At 31.4% G+C, this 19966-nt stretch overlaps 1 pseudogene; it reads right to left on the bottom strand.

Annotated features, from left to right (window-relative positions):
• Nucleotides 1-209: 209 nt before the first annotated feature.
• On the bottom strand, nucleotides 210-326 carry LOC145297107 (5S ribosomal RNA; annotated as a pseudogene).
• Between the last annotated feature and the right edge of the window lie 19640 nt (nucleotides 327-19966).

Genomic DNA, 19966 nt, shown 5'->3' with positions numbered 1-19966 from the left:
TGTGCTAAATTCTTTGCGTTCTTGATCGATCGATGCCTTCGTTCCATCTCGAAAGACAAAGGATACCCCTGTAAGCGCAGTTGCGCTTGTAATTGTGAAGCAAGGGTCGCGCAATAGCTAACCACACCTCTCCTAAATCGACACTATTTGGGTCCAGTGGCAAGGAGAACATCAAGACGACTGGAAACAATGCCGAGATAAGCGGAGAGCACATACAGCACCTGAAAGTCCCAAATGGTCACCCATTTAGTACTGACCAGGCTCAACGCTGCTTAACTTCGGTGATCCAGTGGGAACCGGTGTTTCAACGTGATTGTGCCGTATCAGTCAAGCAATAGCCCATTACCTTGTAAACGTTACACTTCTTTCTGACCGACAGTGTGGATTTAGGCAAGCGCGTTCTACTGTAAATATTTTAACAGTAATATCTGAGCACATTTACCAGGAAAGCTAGAAATATCTCAAGCTTTTTAGACTTTGACAATCTGTGACAAAGTATAGTGTAGGAAATTGATTTCCGATAACTTCAACTGACGTATAATAAAATAAAGTGTAAGAAACCGAAAATTAATTAAGAGAATTTCACACTGTCATAGGACCCTTATGAAAATGAAATCATACGGATGAATATTAAATTTTATTAGGTCGTTCTTAGACCAGAGAAAGTTCTAGGTTATTCTCGATGGTCGTCTGTCCCAGCAGCATGATATCAATTCAAGTGTGCCTCAGAGGATAGAGGGTGAGAGGTGATCCTTGCATTTTCCTGATATTAATAAACGACTCTCCGATAAAATTGCGTTCGAGATGGGTATATTTCTGATGACATTACATATAATAGAAATGATGGAAAACCGAATGTAAGAATATTGAAGGCAATAGTAAAAACCTTAGAAAATGATATTCAGTCTATAGTGGAATTAAGCCGACGATGGGTTGAAGACATTGCAAAGACTGCTGCAAATAAGACTGGCTCTCTTTACCATGCTAGAAAACTACAAAAATTAATAGTATGCTGTGTATCTACAAAATCATAATGCAAACTTGTATGGAGTATATGGGATAGTGCACCTAAATATATCGAGTATATGGGATAACACATTTAAATATATTGAGTATATTGGGTAGTTGGTTGGTTGGTTGATTGTTTTATGGCATATCAACTCTTTTCAGGTTATTTAATGCCGAATCCAGTGATTTTGAAGAAAAATTTTTAATAGAATATATATTTGTTTTCTTTTTTAAGTCGGTTTCTATTCGACCCATAGTTGGGACCCTAACAGGTACTACCACTCTGAGTCAGAGTGAACCTGGGAGCAATGGCAATTAAAGGGTTGACTACACACTCTCCAAAGACCGCAAGCTGGGGCCTCACCACTGGATATAGTTTAAGATCATATCCAGGACCATATTGGATAGTGCAGCTAAATATATAAAGTATATGGGATAATGCACCTTAATACATAAAGTATATTGAATATCGCACCTTTATATATAGAGTATATGAGATAGTGCGCCCAAATATGTAGAGTATATTGGAATATACGGTATAGTGCGCCCAACGATATGGAATATATCTAATAGTACACCTAAATATATGGAGTATGTTTAATAGCGCCCCCTAATATATTGAGTATATGGGATAATGCACCTAAATATTTGGAGTATATTGGATAGTGCAGCTAAATATATTGAGTATTTGGGATAGTGCACCTAAATAAATAAAACATTTTGAATAGTGCACCGTAATATATGGATTATATGGGATAGTGCATCTAAAGATATTAAAATATATTGGATAGTGCACATATATATATATAAATATATATATATATATATATATATATATATATATATATATATTGAGCATATGGGATAGTGCACTTAAATTTATGGAGTATATTGGATAGTGCACCTCAATATATAGAGAATATTGGATAGTGCACCTAAATATATACGGTATATGGGATAGTGCACCTTAATATATCGAGTATATTAAGTAGTGCACCAAAATATATGGAGTGTATTGTATTGTGCACCTAAATAGATTGAGTATATGGGATAGTGCACCAAAATATATGGAGTATATTGGATTGTGCACCTAAATATATCGAGTATATGGAATAGTGTACCTAAATATATGCATTATATTGGATAGTGAACCTAAATATATAGAGTATATTGGATTGTGCACCTAAATATATGGAGTATATGCGATAGTGCACCTAAATATATGGAGTATATGGGATAATACACCAAAATATATGCAGTATATTTTGATGTGCACCTAAATATATGGAATATATTGGATAGTGGACCTAAATATATCGAGTACTAGCATTTCAGAGTTATTGCGTAGGGAAATGTACACAGACACACACACACACACAGACAAAAATTGACCTCTGCAGTCTCTACCAAATTACTCAGACAATTTCCGGTCTAAACATTTTAAATTTGACATAAAGGGTATTCAGAGATAGGGCAAGCTTTTTCATCGGTTTTGATGGAAAATTTTTAGTTACCAATATATAAATGTATGTATGTATATATGTATGTATGTATGTATGTATGTATGTATGCATATCTGCCTAAAACTTTCGGCAATGACGACGAATTTTACCAACAGCAGTACCGTTTTAAAGGTCGACCTTTCATACGACAAATATCGAAAAATTGTCTAAAAACATTAATATCTTCACCTTCAACTAGGCACTTTTCTACAGGGGGGGGCACTTTTTTCGCCGATATTTTTTCAAGTTATCCTCTCCTTTAGATTGTCTAGCTTTAATGTTTTAAAAGTGTCACTTCCGGTTTGGCCGTGGCCGTAACAGCATAGACGTCAGGTTTTTTCCCCCGTTCTTTTCCTCCTTCGCGATACGGGCTCGAGCCTGCCTTCCTACTAATACTTTTTTTCTTTTTTTTTTTTTTGGCTCAACAGATACATCCAAACACCCGGGCAACGCCAGGCTGAAATGCTAGTCTATTGTATATTTAAAAGAAAGTAAATGTGTCTGTGTATCTGTGTGTTTGTGTACATTTTCCTACGCAATAACTCTGTCAATTTTTAGTCTACAGCTTCGAAATTTGATATACAGGGTACTGAGATGTGGGGGAATCTTTGTAATCCGTTTTCGGCCAGAAACTTGGCTGTTAAGGGGTCAAAGTTCAACGATTTGACCTTTGAAAACTATACTAAACTCAATTTTTGATCTAAACACTTGAAATTTTAGATATAGGTTCATTGGACATGGATCTAACTTGATTTGAGCCCAAAACAATAAATGTTAAGGGGTCGTAATAAGAGTCAAATTAAAAAAATTGACCTTTTTTTTTTTTTTTTTTTTTTTTGCCCAGCATACACCTCCAAAAACCCGGACAACTCCAGGCACCCATGATAGTATATATATATATATATATATATATTAAATAATAAGCGGAAGTTTCTCGAGAGCTCTTTCGGCTATCATCTCGTCAGGAGAAAATCAATAGCGAACAAAATAATATTGTGTCGAAAAATAAAGAGTTCTAATGGGGAACTTATTAAATGTGCCAAAAGTACGGGAAACTATTTTGTTCACTTTCGATCTTCTCCTGACGAGATGATAGCCGAAAGAGCTCTCGAGAAACTTCCGCTTATTATTTTTAAAACTATATATAAATTCTGTACCTCTAAAAATTTATATATATATATATATATATATATATATATATATATATATATATATATATATATATATATATATATGCTTTTAAATGAATTTTACGAAAGTACATTTTTACCTAAATGCGAGTTGGGAATTATTTTCCCTTTGACCAATGGGGAGCAGCATATGTATTATTTTTAAAATATAATTATCCCCTAAAACGTGTTTCGTCGTCTGCGACTCATCAGAGTGGCTGAATCTCGCTAGCCAGAAACCGGAAGTCCAAGAGTCGAGTTTGGCTCATCGGTTAGACACATCCCAACGCGAGATTCGAATCCCAAGCCTATTGCATGCGAGACAAGCACTCTGCCAACTGAGTAAACGCCCCGCACACATCAATTTCTTGAGTCAGGACTTCTGGTGTGTTGGCTGTTATGGCTTTTGTAGGCTGCGACGTTATTTGGCTGTGGAAATTATTAAATATAATCTCACACATTCTGTACTTATATATATATATATATATATATATATATATATATATATATATATATATATATATATAAAGAACAAGTAGTAAATAAAACATGTTAAAAACACTTTGAAAAAGAGTTAAAAACATATTTAATTTTAAAAGGAAGCGCAAAATGAGTGGATAGTTCTTAATCTTCTGCGGAGTTTCGAAGAAATACTTTCCTTCTCATCATTCCTTCAAATAATCATTATATATATATATATATATATATATATATATATATATATATATATATATATATATATATAAGAATTCATCGACATCTGTTATCTGTTTGCAAGCTTTTATCCTCCATAACATCTAGCAATTCCTGGAAAGAAACGATTAAAGTGAAAGACTTCCGGGCATCCAGGGATCCTTACGTTGAAGGGGTGGGATTTTTCTTCTTATAAGTTTAGTCGGGAATATTTATGTCAAAAGCGTACAAGTGCTTTTCGGGCATTTGATTGGTATGTTGCCACATTATGGTTAGTTAAAGGTTAGGGTTATCCTAGGTTTAAGATTACTGTTAAAGTTCCAGTTCTGTTAGATGAGAGACGGGAGATTGATGTATTGAAAGTATGCATACATACGAAATCAGAAGCAATAGAAACGAAGTCAAGAAAAGATTAAAAACAAACAACAATATGTATAGATCAAACATTTCATCGACTAAACTGTCATAAACATTGGGTTTTCCAAATATTTTTCTGTACAACTTATTGTCGGCATATCTCGGCCAAGTCCGAAATTTGTCGACAAAACTCGAGAATCTATAATAAATTCTGGGATTTCTGTTCTGCACAAGTATTAAATAATTAATCAATACATGCAATTAACCTCTAAATAACTATTATATAATGACGAAGAGTATTCGATTGCGTTTTCTTTCTAATATTGTTGTTTACGACAATTGAAACTGGCTAGAACGCCGCCACCATTTGAAAAATTAAAAGGAAGGTAATTCAAAAAAAAAAAAAAGCATGCTTAAACCTAAACAATTGGAACTGTTGTCGCCTGTTTCGTTTTTTTTTTTTTTTTTTTTTTTTTTAAGTGTGGTTTTACGGTTTCTTTCTATTATTTTTTTTTTTTTTTAAACTTTTTGTAAAACTATACAATTCGACAAGTTAAATTTTGTTTTGATCACATTTATTGCAGCATGTTTGGTATCTCATTTTTCTTTTTTTGGAGACGTTGTTTTTTTTCCCCCTTCTAAATTTGAATTAAAAATAAAAAGTGCGCAGTCGTCCGCCATGTTGTCTCCGTCAATCATGGCGTCTTCGTCTTCTGCTTTCTTGCGTTCTCAAAACGAAGCAGCAACAAAAAAAAAATTAGAATCGGAAAAACAAAACAACACAGAGGACAAGAATCGTAGACAGGTGCGTCGTTTTGAAATGGTACTAATACCAAAAAATTAACAAGAAAACAAAACAACGCACAAAAAGAAATACGAATATATTGTCGTCAAACTGGCAACGAAACAAACAACACGACGGAAACGACACAAAAAATGGAAGAAGTTTTGAAGGACAAACAGAATTTAAATAGATTTTTTATGGTTTTCAAGGGAACAAAATACGAACTGAAATCAACTATAATTTAAAAAGACAGACGATTGGAATATGTGACTATAATAGTAATACAATTCCTATGAACAATTGGGTTTAAGAAAGAATAAACTAATAAATTGAAGAAAAAACAATTAAGCTATGTCAATTTTATAAGGTGCAGATCAGTGACACGCAGAGCAATTCAGTGAAACGAGTTATGTCCTCCCCTACATCTTGATGTAAAAGCAAATAAAAAAGCGCAACGATCGGCCTAGACTACGGTCGATCAATTCACACACACACACACACACACACACACACATACACACACATATATATATAACTACTTAATTTACTCACATAAAATTAATATACGAAATTATAGATTTATGCGTAAACTTTAAGTATTTACTTCAAAAGTGCTCAATACGTAGGTAGAGTTAGTTAGTAATTTATAAAATATTTGAATATTCGGCGTTTCATCCACACTTGCCTGAGGAGTCCTAGAGTGGATGAAACGCCGAATATTCAGTGTAGCTTAATCGTCATATATATTTTATAAATTACTATATATATATATATATATATATATATATATATATATATATATATATATATATATATATATACTAGCAGTTCAGACCAGCTTTGCTCGGGCCCTATGTAATTTATGTGCGTATATATATATATATATATATATATATATATATTAAAAAGTTTGACTCATATCCAGGTAACTTACATCTAAATTTTTTTCAAAAAAGTGTTTAGACCCAATACAAAAATAGAATTAATAGACAAAAAAAAACGTCTAGTTCCATCCGTTGACCAAGGACAAATTAATTATAGTACAGCATTAAACAAATACTACACGGTGATCTAAGCTGACACAAGGTCGTTTTTAACGTGGGAGAAAACCAGCTCCTCATAATAGGGCACACTGGAAGTAGACAAAAATAAAAATTACCTTAGTATAGAAAGATTCCCTTCAAAATCTAAAATTGGGAGAGACGTTGCAATTACAGGGTGTAACGATAAAATTGTTGCGCTAGAAAATATTACAGGATTCCATTTCCGTTTGATGAAACCCATTTTTGTTACCGACCATCTAGTTGAATAGCTGCGTACAAATCCTAAGAGCGATAGTAGCCTTCTATCACGTCTTAAAATGACACAATGTTCAACGAGCGATATCGGAGATGCGCCGCTGTACAACTCATACTCTCTAACGATTCAAATTATGACAACAGTACTATTGCTAGCACCCTCAAAGTGCAGGTCCATATGCTTCAACTCTTGAGTGCACAGCTCAATCAAGTTTCCAGCCACCGTTAATTCCTTTGGTGTGGTTTGTATTCGGTTTGAAAGTTTGAAAGGATATGGCGCCCACCCACAAGTTTAAAGAGACCCAGGCTTGGCTTCAGAAAAAATGCTACGACTGTGTATACTTCTAAAACTGGCCCTCTCCTCCTCCAAGCTGAACCCGTTGGACTAGTTCGTTTGCTTATATGTCGAGAACATCACCAACACAACCTCCCACAACGCCAAATCAAGCCTGATCGTCACCATCTGCTGAGTATTCGCAGAGCTCTTGCCCGAGCTTGTGGAAAAGTCATGCTCCCAGTTCCAGACTAGTATTGGGACGGTGATTGAGGCTGAAGGCGGCTACATTGAATAGATGTCAGCTCTACTACATAATTAAGTTACCTGAATTGATTGTTTCCATAAAAGTGTTAAAATAAAGATGCAATGTTGTCTTGGGAGGGGGCGACAAATTTATCGTTCTACTCTGTATATTTTCATTTTTGTTACTCCATCTTTATTGTCTTTAAAATTGACAAGGGCTCTATCTTCCGATAAGATAAAGGGGGAATAAATTCAAGAATTGACATAATAATTATATGAATGATTTCGCGCTACAAAACAGTTGCTTTCAAGAATTGTGCATGTCAACGTCCTTAAAAAAATATACGGTAAGATGTCAGCATCTTAAAATTTGGAATATAGACGTTTGTCATTTATTTGTTAGATGCTGTGTAAGCATCATAAATTAAAGATTGGTATTAATAAACAGTGAAATATAATTGAATGAGCATATTTCCCCGAAACATGTATATATATATATATATATATATATATATATATATATATATATATATATATATATATATATATATATATATATATAAAATGGGTTAATAAATTCCAACGAAAGAAAGATGTATATTTAAATAAGGGAGTAGTCACCAAGAATGTGTATTTTTTAACATTATTTTATTATTCCGTGTCTTGGTTTTTCATTGAGAATTATGTATAGGATCATTGTAATAATGTTTTTAAGTCATTGAAATCGTTTACGTACGTTTCAGACGGTCTGATGTGTCCTCGTCAGAAATAATTTCTGTATATCTATATATAGTATATATAGATAAATTTAGGATCTTTTCTGGAGATGTCTGGAACGCCATCTCTAATGTAATGTATTCAATATCCATGATGATCTTGAGGTCAGATTTTATGTCAAGTTTAAGTACCCTTTAATCGCGAACTCATCTTGGGAAACAGTCTGTTCACTGCCAATTTCGCACAGGAACAATAGGTCAGGCTAGGTCTACGTAAACTGAATTTCAACCTCGGGAAAGTTGGAAACGTAGACCCCTGATGTTAGAGAAGAAGACATGGCAGTGAAAGTCTACGTAAAAGATGGAGGTCTGAATTTAATCTTGTGTTGTTTCTTGAAAGTTTTCATGTTGGAATATGGAGATATGTGGAATACAGAAAATAATAGTAGTTCTATTATTATTTAGAATAATACCAAATTTGTAGATTATGACATTTAGCTTCCATTACCCCCAAGAATATTTTAATTCTCTTAGGTGATTACGTTGAAAATTTGAACAACTTATCGCGGCTTTTTTTCCATATTTTTTCGACAATTTCCAATTATAACTTTTGTGAAAAAAGTTATTATTAGAATTCTGCAACCTAGGCTAATTCACTAGAAAAGAAAAAATGTGTTTCTCCATTTTATAGGTGATTGCATTTAAACGGCCTGAAAACTTAGTGGTAAACATAAAATAAAACAACAAAAAGTTTCGCATATAAACTTAACGGAAAATGATCTCACTTCCGGACCAGACGGCGTTTTAAGGGTATGATTAGTTTTGTTTTTTTTATAAAATCTTTGTCATCTTCCTGATCAAACTTTCGTATAAAATATATCAAATTGAAAAGTCGTACAAAACATGGCTTCTTCCTTGTACTAATCCTAAGTCTGGGTGGCAAAACGAAAAAAATACGGTGATTGGAACTGGTTTTATGATTTTGCCAGTTGAACTAAGGGTTAGTTGTTAAAAAAAGATTAATTACTCAGAAATAATTACGCTAACTTTATATGAAATGTAGATATTATTTTCTTTTTAATTTGATGAATTTTAAAACGATTTTCCTTTACGTATTTTATCCGAGGTTTTGATAAACTCATTATTAAATTTTTCACTTGTTCAAAAACAGAAAAAAAAAAAACAACGAAAATAAAATTTAATAAAACATGAATTATTTTCGAGAAGACCACCCCAGACAAAGATGGGACCAAGTCGGCGCCAGAGAAAGAAAAAATAAAAGCTTGTCAGGAAAAGTTTAAATATACAAATAAACTGTGAACTGGGAAGTACCATTCAGGTCTTTACACACTTAAGTGCTAAAAAAATAAGAAAAATTTAAATGAGAATAAGAGAAAGTGAACTCTTAAGTCTTGACTTTGTTTTCCATTATTTAGCAACAAAAGAAATAAATTCGATTTGAAAGTCAATGTTAAATCTGGTAATGGAATTCCTGACCCTGTGTCAGTAAATATTGTAAATAAAGATTCTCCAAATAAATAAATAAATAGACACATCTGTGTTTTTTTTTTTAGGTTGTCAAGGAAAAATAATCGTTTTTGGAATAGGAAATGACGTTGAAATTTTCCCGATTCCGATATTCCCAAAAGTTCCGATTTTTACGATTCCCGATTTCGATCAATCGTTTCAACACTATATATATATATATATATATATATATATATATATATATATATATATATATATATGTGTGTGTGTGTGTGTGTGTGTGTGTGTGTGTGTGTTGAATTCTTAGAACAGACATAAATGAATACAAAATGAATTAGTTTATTTCAAAACTAGATAATATTTACATCGCATGCGCACGCATGCGCACGCGCGCGCGCACACACACACACACACACACACACACACACACACATATATATATATATATATATATATATATATATATATATATATATATATATATATTAGAAAGTTTTTACATAGATACCAGTTAATTAATCCAACAGGTGCTTCCCATCATTAGAGGCCACCTTTTATTACGTTTCACAAATAGTCGCTATTTCATTTGAGTTAGCAGAACTCCATGGTGAACTTGGCCACGTAATCATAGCAGTTACAGAGATGGTACCTTAAATATAAGTTCATTACTTACATACCGACAATTACATGCCAGCACATCGCCTGTTGCAGTGGTGTTTCTGGGGCAGGAGGAGAAAGAGGGAGGGAAAGAGGACAGTAAGAATAAGAAGCAACCGTATCAGCAGTCGAAGTAGTAGCTGCTGCATCCTTTCCTCAGCAGCTCAACGTTATCGATATTAATCAAAGCACTGTCTCCTGTTGCCACTACAAAAAAAAAACAACAACAAAAAGAACTTGTCTTTCTTCGGAATCATATTTTATTCAAGCTAGCAAAATGAATAACAACTCGCGAAATTCTGTTGTTCTTTCCAAGACGAATGATTTCTATCTAATACTCCAAGACGAAAATGTCGAAACAGCCTCATTCCATGAATGTTTACCAGGTTGTAGTACCTCTGTTGGCGGTGGGGGAAATGCCTATACGTATCTACAGGATATACACTGCTCGGTGGAAATTTCTAACCTAGTTCCTGTTTTGGAAGGAAATTGTCATGAGTTTTAGAAAATGAATATCGCAGCGTGATATACAGAAAAAAAAGTTTTTAAAAAATTTGATGTTCCTGGATATCATTGGAGAATATGCATAATTTTTTTTTTTTTTTAATCAAAAAGTCAAAAGAAAAAAAAATAGAGCGCATCTCATCTTGTATATAAATATGATTATATGGATTTAAAACAACACTTAATCTTCGAATTTTGTTAAATAATTAAGATCGAAATAAATTTAATGAGAATATTTGTCTTCAAAATCGTTAATGAAACTGATTTCAATTCTACTCCTTCTGCGGCTCGGACATCATATGATCAGATGTTTGTCTCGTGATGCAGATGTTTTCGTTGTTGCTTTTATTAGTAATAATAGATTACTTGCATTTGTAGAGTAAATTGATTTACAATATGAGATGCGCTGATTAAATTATTACAAAAAAATGAAATGAAACAAAAAAGAATTAAATAAATTAATTTTTCTGTACTAATTTATCTATAGATTGCGGTCGTATGTTTTATATATATATATATATATATATATATATATATATATATATATATATATATATATATATATATATATATATCCATCTATGTATCTATCTAAATATATATACATATCCATCTATCTATCTATCTATCTATCTATTTACACACACACACACACACACACACACACACACACACACATATATATATATATATATATATATATATATATATATATATATATATATATATATATATATATATATATATATATATTAGGTTGGTGCAAAACAAATGTTTTTTAACATGAAGTTGAACGTCAAAAAACGGTTTTTGGAACCAACCTAATATATTATATATACCTAATATATATAATTTTGCACCAACCCGGAAAAATATTGAACATTTTATGTTGCACAATTACCGTCGTAACAAGTATATCTTATGTTATACGTACGTATTTATGTGGGTGTACACACACACACACACACACACACACACACACACACACACACACACATATATATATATATATATATATATATATATATATATATAAAACTACTTGTTATATATATATACATATATATATATAAGTACGCAGTTATGAATGTAAACACTAATTTTGATACATACATACACACACATATCTATATACATACACACACATATATCTATATACATAAATATGTATACAGATAGATAGAGACAGTATCTATTATTACCTCTCAAAACCAAAAGAATGCCATATATATATATATATATATATATATATATATATATATATATATATATACGTATGTGAGTGTTAGTGCTTACATATATAATTGCGTACGTCTTAAGCCATGCTAAATTACTAAGTCGTGATAGAAATTGCGATGATCTTACAGTTAAGTCATTTTACCTCAAGTTTTGCGTCAACGTTTGTTCTTGCTACTTATTTATTGTCACTGCCTTTTTTAATCTTTTCTGTGTTTTTATTTGTATGTTAGAATAATATTTCGCACGTACATCAAGTTTCAATTCAACGTCGTCCTCATCACTCTTCATTAACAACTTCTCGAAACAAATCACGGGACTGAATATGCTTTATCCTCGTGATTCTGACAACCTCGTACGTTCATAGAGACACACTTAACACAAACACATCGATCCAATCATAGTATTACAAATACAAAACCTATCATTCGTTTCTTCGTCTTCTATCAATGAAACTGATACTGAAGTGTGTGCCTAATTTTGACAATTAATATTTATGGTCACTTGTTATGCTTGATTTGTCTTTATTTATGGCAAGTCAACACTTTATATAATTTAGATGTCTTGGGGTTTTTTCCTCGTCTTGGGCGCTTCTGTTATCACAATGTTTCTATTGCTGTACTCTCCGGTCTACTTTAGGCACCTTTAATCGGTACTGGTTACCTTTAAGGAATTACGAACTGAATCCTATATGTAGTCCATCAAGTTATACTGTTCTCCTTCTGCGTCCGGTGTATTTCTTTAGCTAAAAAAGCAGAAAGTGGATCCTGTGTTTATTTTTAGCCGCCGCGTAAAATTCGCTTCTCTTATTTTGTCCTTTAGTTGGAAGAATTGCTGCTTCTGCCAAGTTTTTACTTGTAAGTAATATTTATTCAAGCTTTCTACATAAAGTGGCTTCGTGCCTTGTCTATGGGAATTTCCATGAAAAATAAATAAATAAAATTTATCTCTCCTCTCTGTCTCTCTCTGTCTCTGTCTCTGTCTCTGTCTCTCTCTCCCTCTCTCTCTCTCTGTCTTTCTCTGTATATATATATATATATATATATATATATATATATATATATATATATATATATAATAACAAACATTGAAATACCTTCATTTATTGGAGTAATTTAATGGAAAAACATAATAGCTATTATATACGATGTATTGCGTACTCTTAATTGAACACAAGTTGAAATTTATATATTTCTATGAGGAGGGGGGTTACATAACTCCCAAAACTTAAAGGGGCGTAAATAATCAAACTATACAACCAATAGGGTTTTAACTTGTCTTAGCCGAGTTCGTTAATTATATGTCAATCATTCCTCAGTTGGGAATTGGGATATAAAATAAACTTACATTCAAATTAAATCATATACATTCTTAATAAAGACATTAGACGATTAGGTTTAATTTGTTTACTGGAGAGAAAAATTAATGGTCACTTAATTGAGACTTTCAAAATGAATTATTGACTATCTAATTATGGAATATATATTTTATATATTCCTCATAGCTATAGGAATTTATTAATTTATTAATAATTTTACTGTTCCTGAGACGGGTATTCATCTAATTATTTAACTGAATTGAATATCACACGAGTGGAGAATATTCTAAGATAAATAAGGGTATGTTTTTTAAGTCTACTTGACGCAATATTTTATAGAATTGGCTCTATATTTATAATTATATATCCTGCAGATTGCAGGTGGCTGAGCAAGCTGATTGCGAAATAAGGCTTTCAATTTAGCGTAAAGTTATTAGTCTTCATAATTACTATTGTATTTTTCGGGAACCGATAATGTAAATAAACATCATCATTTTAGAGTTCATCTTAATTTCAGTGTGGAAGGTGACATTGGGGAAAGGTTACTGACGATTATACTAGCAGTCGAGTTTAAATCTCATTTTGAAACACTCAACATGTCTAGCCACACTAAGTAGTTGTAATACGCAGAAACAGCTGTCCGAAAATGGGCGTTTAGAAGCTGCGAACATTATATTGACAATTTTGTTTTCTTTAATTGCAGATTTGGCAGCTATCAGTTATTTTGAATTCAGCTAGGTTTGACAGTTCATTATGAAGGCATTGACATTCAAGCAGCGTTTGCAAATTGCAGATGATACGCTCAATTTACTGAGGCGAATATTTGATAAACGAATAATGTCATGAAATGAACATGTCCACTGGCCACCTCGTTCGTGCGATTCAACTCCATTAGATTATTTCCTTATACGATATGTAAAGTCCCATGTCTATGTTGATAAACCAGACACAATTGAAAAATTGGACGACAACATTCGATGCGTTATTATCGAAATACTACCTAATTTAATGTGTAGAGTTAAGAAAATTGAACTTCTAGATTAAGCCATATACGTGTGAGTCATGGGGGACCATATGTCCGAAATCGTATTTAAATTATAACTGTCTAAATTTAGTTTTTTTGGGGAAAACACGCATTTATATAATAAAAATATTCCATGGGATTCATTTTAATTGTAATTCACTGCCTTTAAATACAGTAACAAATATTTTACGCATATATATATATATATACGTCAAATATTTTTAATTTTAGATTATTGGACTTGATACAAATATTATCGTAATCTTGTCTAAACTCTCCATAAATAATCCTAATTCTACTCAATCTAAGCCCTTAGCAGTTACTACACAACCGCCTTACATTCATTAACCCTTATCCTCGAGTGGCTTTCTGGCCTTGATAACTGATGACTACCTTGTAAAACACACATACACACTCTCTGTTTCTCTTTCTCTCCTTCTCTTTGGCTATTCTCTATGAGGATGAAAGGCAGAAGCATCCGTGTAGCTTCATAGCCATAAATATTTTCATAACTTACTACTTAGCTCTACTAACGTATTGAGCACTGTTGCAGTAAATACTGAAAATCTTTGCGCATGATATATTATATTTTCTCATGAGATTTTACGTGGATGTATGCAATTTTATTTGACGATTCTAATTACATCCCATGGGTAACTCCAAGGTGATATTTTCCTTTTCTTTAATTCTAAAAAGCTTAGATTATTTTGCTAAACTCAACCTTTACCAACCATACGTCGTGAAAAATGACAGAGGCACGCTGTGTCCTCGGTCAGATTTAAACGCTACATCGTATTTGATCGTCCAACAAAACCAATCGGAGAACTAATACTCTATGATTACTGTTCATGTTACACGAGTTGCGCTAACATAAAAATTATATCGAATTTCAAATATTAAATACGAAAAACCGGAAGTAATATTCTGCTGGAAAATGTGCACAAGAAAAATAACAAACAAACAAAAAAATCAAAGAGAAAAGGCGAAATAAGAAGGTCTGTCTATTCTAACTCAAAATTAGTGCATTAACCAGCATTATAAATGATCAACTATAAATGGGTGGCCACTTAAAAAAAAGCATGATAGACTGTATGCGATGAGTTCTCTTAAGTAAAACAAATCACAATGTTGTTTTGATTTTCAAGCTGTGTTGTTTAATATGCTTTACAAACAACGATCCGGCTTTATCGTATTACATGGCTATGTTTATATATTTGTATTATAAACAAATAGATATGTTTAATATTGAGCGCGGTTATATGAAAAAAATAAAGATTCTCTGGATTTATAGTGTGTGAGTACAAATCTTATCTGGGTTACCATATATATATATATATATATATATATATATATATATATATATATATATATAGTATTCCGACAAAATAGAGAAAATAAAAAGGAACAAACCGTATTATGTGTTCATCAAAGTTTCGTCTTTATTTCGAAACTTCCTCTGGATTAACATTCATCCAGAGGAAGTTTCGAAATAAAGACGAAACTTTGATGAACACATAATACGGTTTGTTCCTTTTTATTTTCTCTCTCTCTATATATATATATATATATACATATATTTATATATATGTACATATATGTACTTATATATACATATACATATATGTACACATATATACATATGTATGCATATATATAAATATATACATATATATATACAAATATATATATATAAACATATATATATACATATATATATATATATATATATATATATGTATATATATATATATATATGAGTTTCCAATTTTTTCCCGATTCCGATACAATTACCGATTCCGTACTAAATTCCCGATTTTGACACAATTACCGATTCCGATTCTTTATAAATCTCTCAAATATTTAACTATATAGCTGAATTTTTTATCCGATTACCATAGAAACATATGTTAAATGTGCATGTTTTCCTAAACGTAAAAATATACTTGTGGGGTGGGGTGGGGACGGTCTCTCGATTTAGCGTCACTGGTGGTTTTAGATGAATAAATATTTATTATTTTATCATATTACCAGCAATGGAACTATTTAGCTTTAAACAAAATCAAATAAAAACGAAAATGAAAAGAATCGTTTTGGCATCGGAAAATCGATAAAGAATTTGTTCTGATTCCGATACTGATTTCTTATTAATCGTCTCAACACTAATATATATGTGTGTGTGTGTGTGTGTGTGTGTGTGTGTCTGTGTGTGTCTGTGTGCGTGCGTGTGTGTGTATGTGTGTGTGTATTATTTGTACGGTATGTATCCCTAGGAAAATTGCGTCATAAATTGAAATTTATCAGTTAAAAATATCTTCAATATTCTTAATATCATATACCAGTGTTTGTATGACTTTTAAAAAATAAATATGCGTTCATTTGCTATTATTAAATTCATATTTTATTTCAATAGAAAACTCATTTTATTCGTAAGTGAATGATTTTCTTCGTACGATAGTCATATAAATACACACACACATATGAATATATACATACATACATACACACAGATATACATACATATATATATATATAAAATACATATGCATGTATATATATATGTATTTATAATGGATATAAATCTATTATTTATCTGCATCAATAATATATATATATAGTGTATTTACATATATATATATATATATATATATGTCAGTATATATATAATTTATGTAGTATAAATGATGTATATATGAAAAAATATAATATATATACATGTGTGATAAATAATATGCATATACGTATATGTAAAATATTTCAAATTCACTGAAACGTAATAAAAGTTTACTATATTAATGTAACGTATATACATGTATTGATTGATATTTAATGATACCAATATATACTACTATTATACATAAGTAGCTACTTAATAAATATGCATATATATATATATACATATATATATATACATATATATATATATACTTAAAATAATTTTTAATATTATTTATATACAAATGCATGCAAATGTATACATATATGCTACTCTATATACCCATATATATATATATATATATATTACAGAATCACACACACACACACACACACATATATATATATGTGTGTGTGTGTGTGTGTGTGTGTGTGTGTGTGTGTGGTTAATGTTTCTGATACTTACTAATATGTATTGCATAATTTTGTGTGTGTGTGTGTGTGTGTGTGTGTGTGTGTGTGTGGTGTGGTTAATGTTTCTGTACTTACTAATATGTATTGCATAATTTTGTATTTAAGAAAATGTCGAAAAAAATGAAGGCTTAGGCTAAGGGGAACATTAGAAGTAAAGAAAATTCTGAGAATATTTCTTTACAGACTATGGATCAAAACAAAAATAAACCTGATGACTTAAACTGTTAAGGTGTTGTGATTATGGTATCCTTCTTAAATACCTTAAATATATATAAGGACACTGAACCTTGGGGAACATTTATTCATAGAGAATTAATAGTAATATTAATTGTTAAAATGTAAAAGTTTCAAAATAATCTGGATTTTCCCGATGGACTTGCAACCTTTTGTTTTTCTTTGCACATCACTAAATTAAACTAAAAATAGCCCATATTTGAACCCCTTACCCATAACAACTGTGTTTCAAAATTAATAATGTCTCTTAATAATTTAGGAGTGAATTTATTTTAGAGTGATACATTCATATATATAAACAAATCTTAATTTATGTAGATAAATGTATATTTACATATATATTTATTTCTAGAGATACATACACACATAATTACATATATATATTTATATATATATATATATATATATATATATATATATGGTAGCCTCCTTCAGTCTTGGCAAACTATGGATACCCACTGTCAGGGTGTCTGTTCGTGGAATTTTGTGACAAGAGTTACGCAATCTGCAAGCACACCTCTCCTGAGTCAGCCTTGTTAAATATCAATAGCTAATGGGAACAATGCCGAGTTAAGCGGAGACCACATGCAACGGCTAGAATTCCAAAATGGTCATCCATCTTGTACTAGCCAGGCTCAACTTTGCTTAACTTCGGTGATCTGACGAGAACCGATGTGACAATGTGAATATATATATATATATATATTGAATGTACATGCGTGTAAACATTAATATGGAGTAGAATCTGAGTGTGCATGTATGTCGGCGTGATGCATCTAGACTTTGCAAAGAATCTGCATGTCAACATAAGGATGTCTGTGATTTTATCAATGAATATTCAAGATTTTGTTAAATGCAAACAAAAAGAAAATTACTTAAATTATATTCATTTCACTAATGTAAATACGCACGCAGGCGCATCAACATACACACACACACATGCACAAACACACACACACATATGTATATATACATGTATATAGTTGTAGATTTGCTTACGCTTTACTAATTTTTGTTATACCATAATACAATATTACTTATCCTTTTAACATATGTAATTAATTTTGTTTTTTGCGGCGATGGTAGAAGCATGGTAACGCTGCCGTTGTTTTCAAATTCACTTTCTTAAGTGATATTGAGCGTTTTCCTCTCTTGCACACAAATACCTGCATTAAGTCACTTGGTTTGAAAGAAGCCATTTTCATTTATATGTATAACTTTCATAATTTTTAACCTACATATTTGAACTTTTATGTACTTAAAAATTTCAATATATATATATATATATATATAATATAAAGCTGAAAGTGTGTGTGTGTGTGTGTGTGTGTGTGTGTCTGGTCACGAATAGGCTCCTATATGGTTGACTATTTTAAAAATCTGATTACATATAACGATAGAAGATGTATCGAGACACAGGAATGAGTATGTTTGATCTGACAGAACGGTGGTTTATTAAAATTGTTAATTCTGCATTCGCGCCTGGTCCACAAAGTATGGAAATAAAAGAAGTTAAAAATTTTAAAAAACGTTTACAAGTGATTTTGATATAGATGTACATAAGAATACTTTGATAAGTATTTTTCAACTTAAATAGGGATGGTATAATAAAATTATTGGGCGTTCGTTCGCACCTGACCTCCATAGAATGGAAATATGTCACAAATTTTAACAAGGTTTTTTTAATATAGATCCACAGAATATTGTGATAAGTGTTTCAGTGTGAACAGCTATGGTATAATAAATTATGGGGTTTATCTATTTTATTTTTACTTTCATCACATTTTGCTTTGGTTTTGATACCCCCAAATTCGAAGCTATCTCTTTATAACCCTTCCTTTTCATAACCTATCATACTTTCATAAATCAGAGTCCATTTTCTGTAAGCTGTTTTTGAACCCAGTCAACGGCGGGTACTTTTGCTAGTATATATATATATATATATATATATATATATATATATATATATATATATATATTGTAATTCTAGTCGCACTGATGTGTTGTTATACAACGAAACAGTACTGCATGTGGATTACTATATATTAATCTCTAAGTTGAGCACTGTCATGAATGTATTTCACTAGCTGCTTATTTGGCTATCAAGCGAGGTTCGCTGTTTGTAAATAAACTAGCAGATCGACCACTGCAAAAGCGATGGGCAAATGTTTATTTAATGAACATTTAAGAAGGTTGTTTACAAGCAATGATACATGGTCCAGTGATTAGAACTACCGACTATCAACGCGATAGTTGTAGGTTCAATCCACGGATAAAGATGAGTAGTGATACTACGAAACAGTGCCGTATGTAGATTACTGTATATATATAT

The sequence above is a fragment of the Euprymna scolopes genome, chromosome 17 (genome assembly GCF_053919585.1).
Source record: "Euprymna scolopes isolate OS-2025 chromosome 17, ASM5391958v1, whole genome shotgun sequence".
NCBI classification, from domain to species: domain Eukaryota; kingdom Metazoa; phylum Mollusca; class Cephalopoda; order Sepiida; family Sepiolidae; genus Euprymna; species Euprymna scolopes.
The sequence above is the reverse complement of the archived record's forward strand: the minus strand, read 5'-3'. Positions and strand labels throughout refer to the sequence as shown.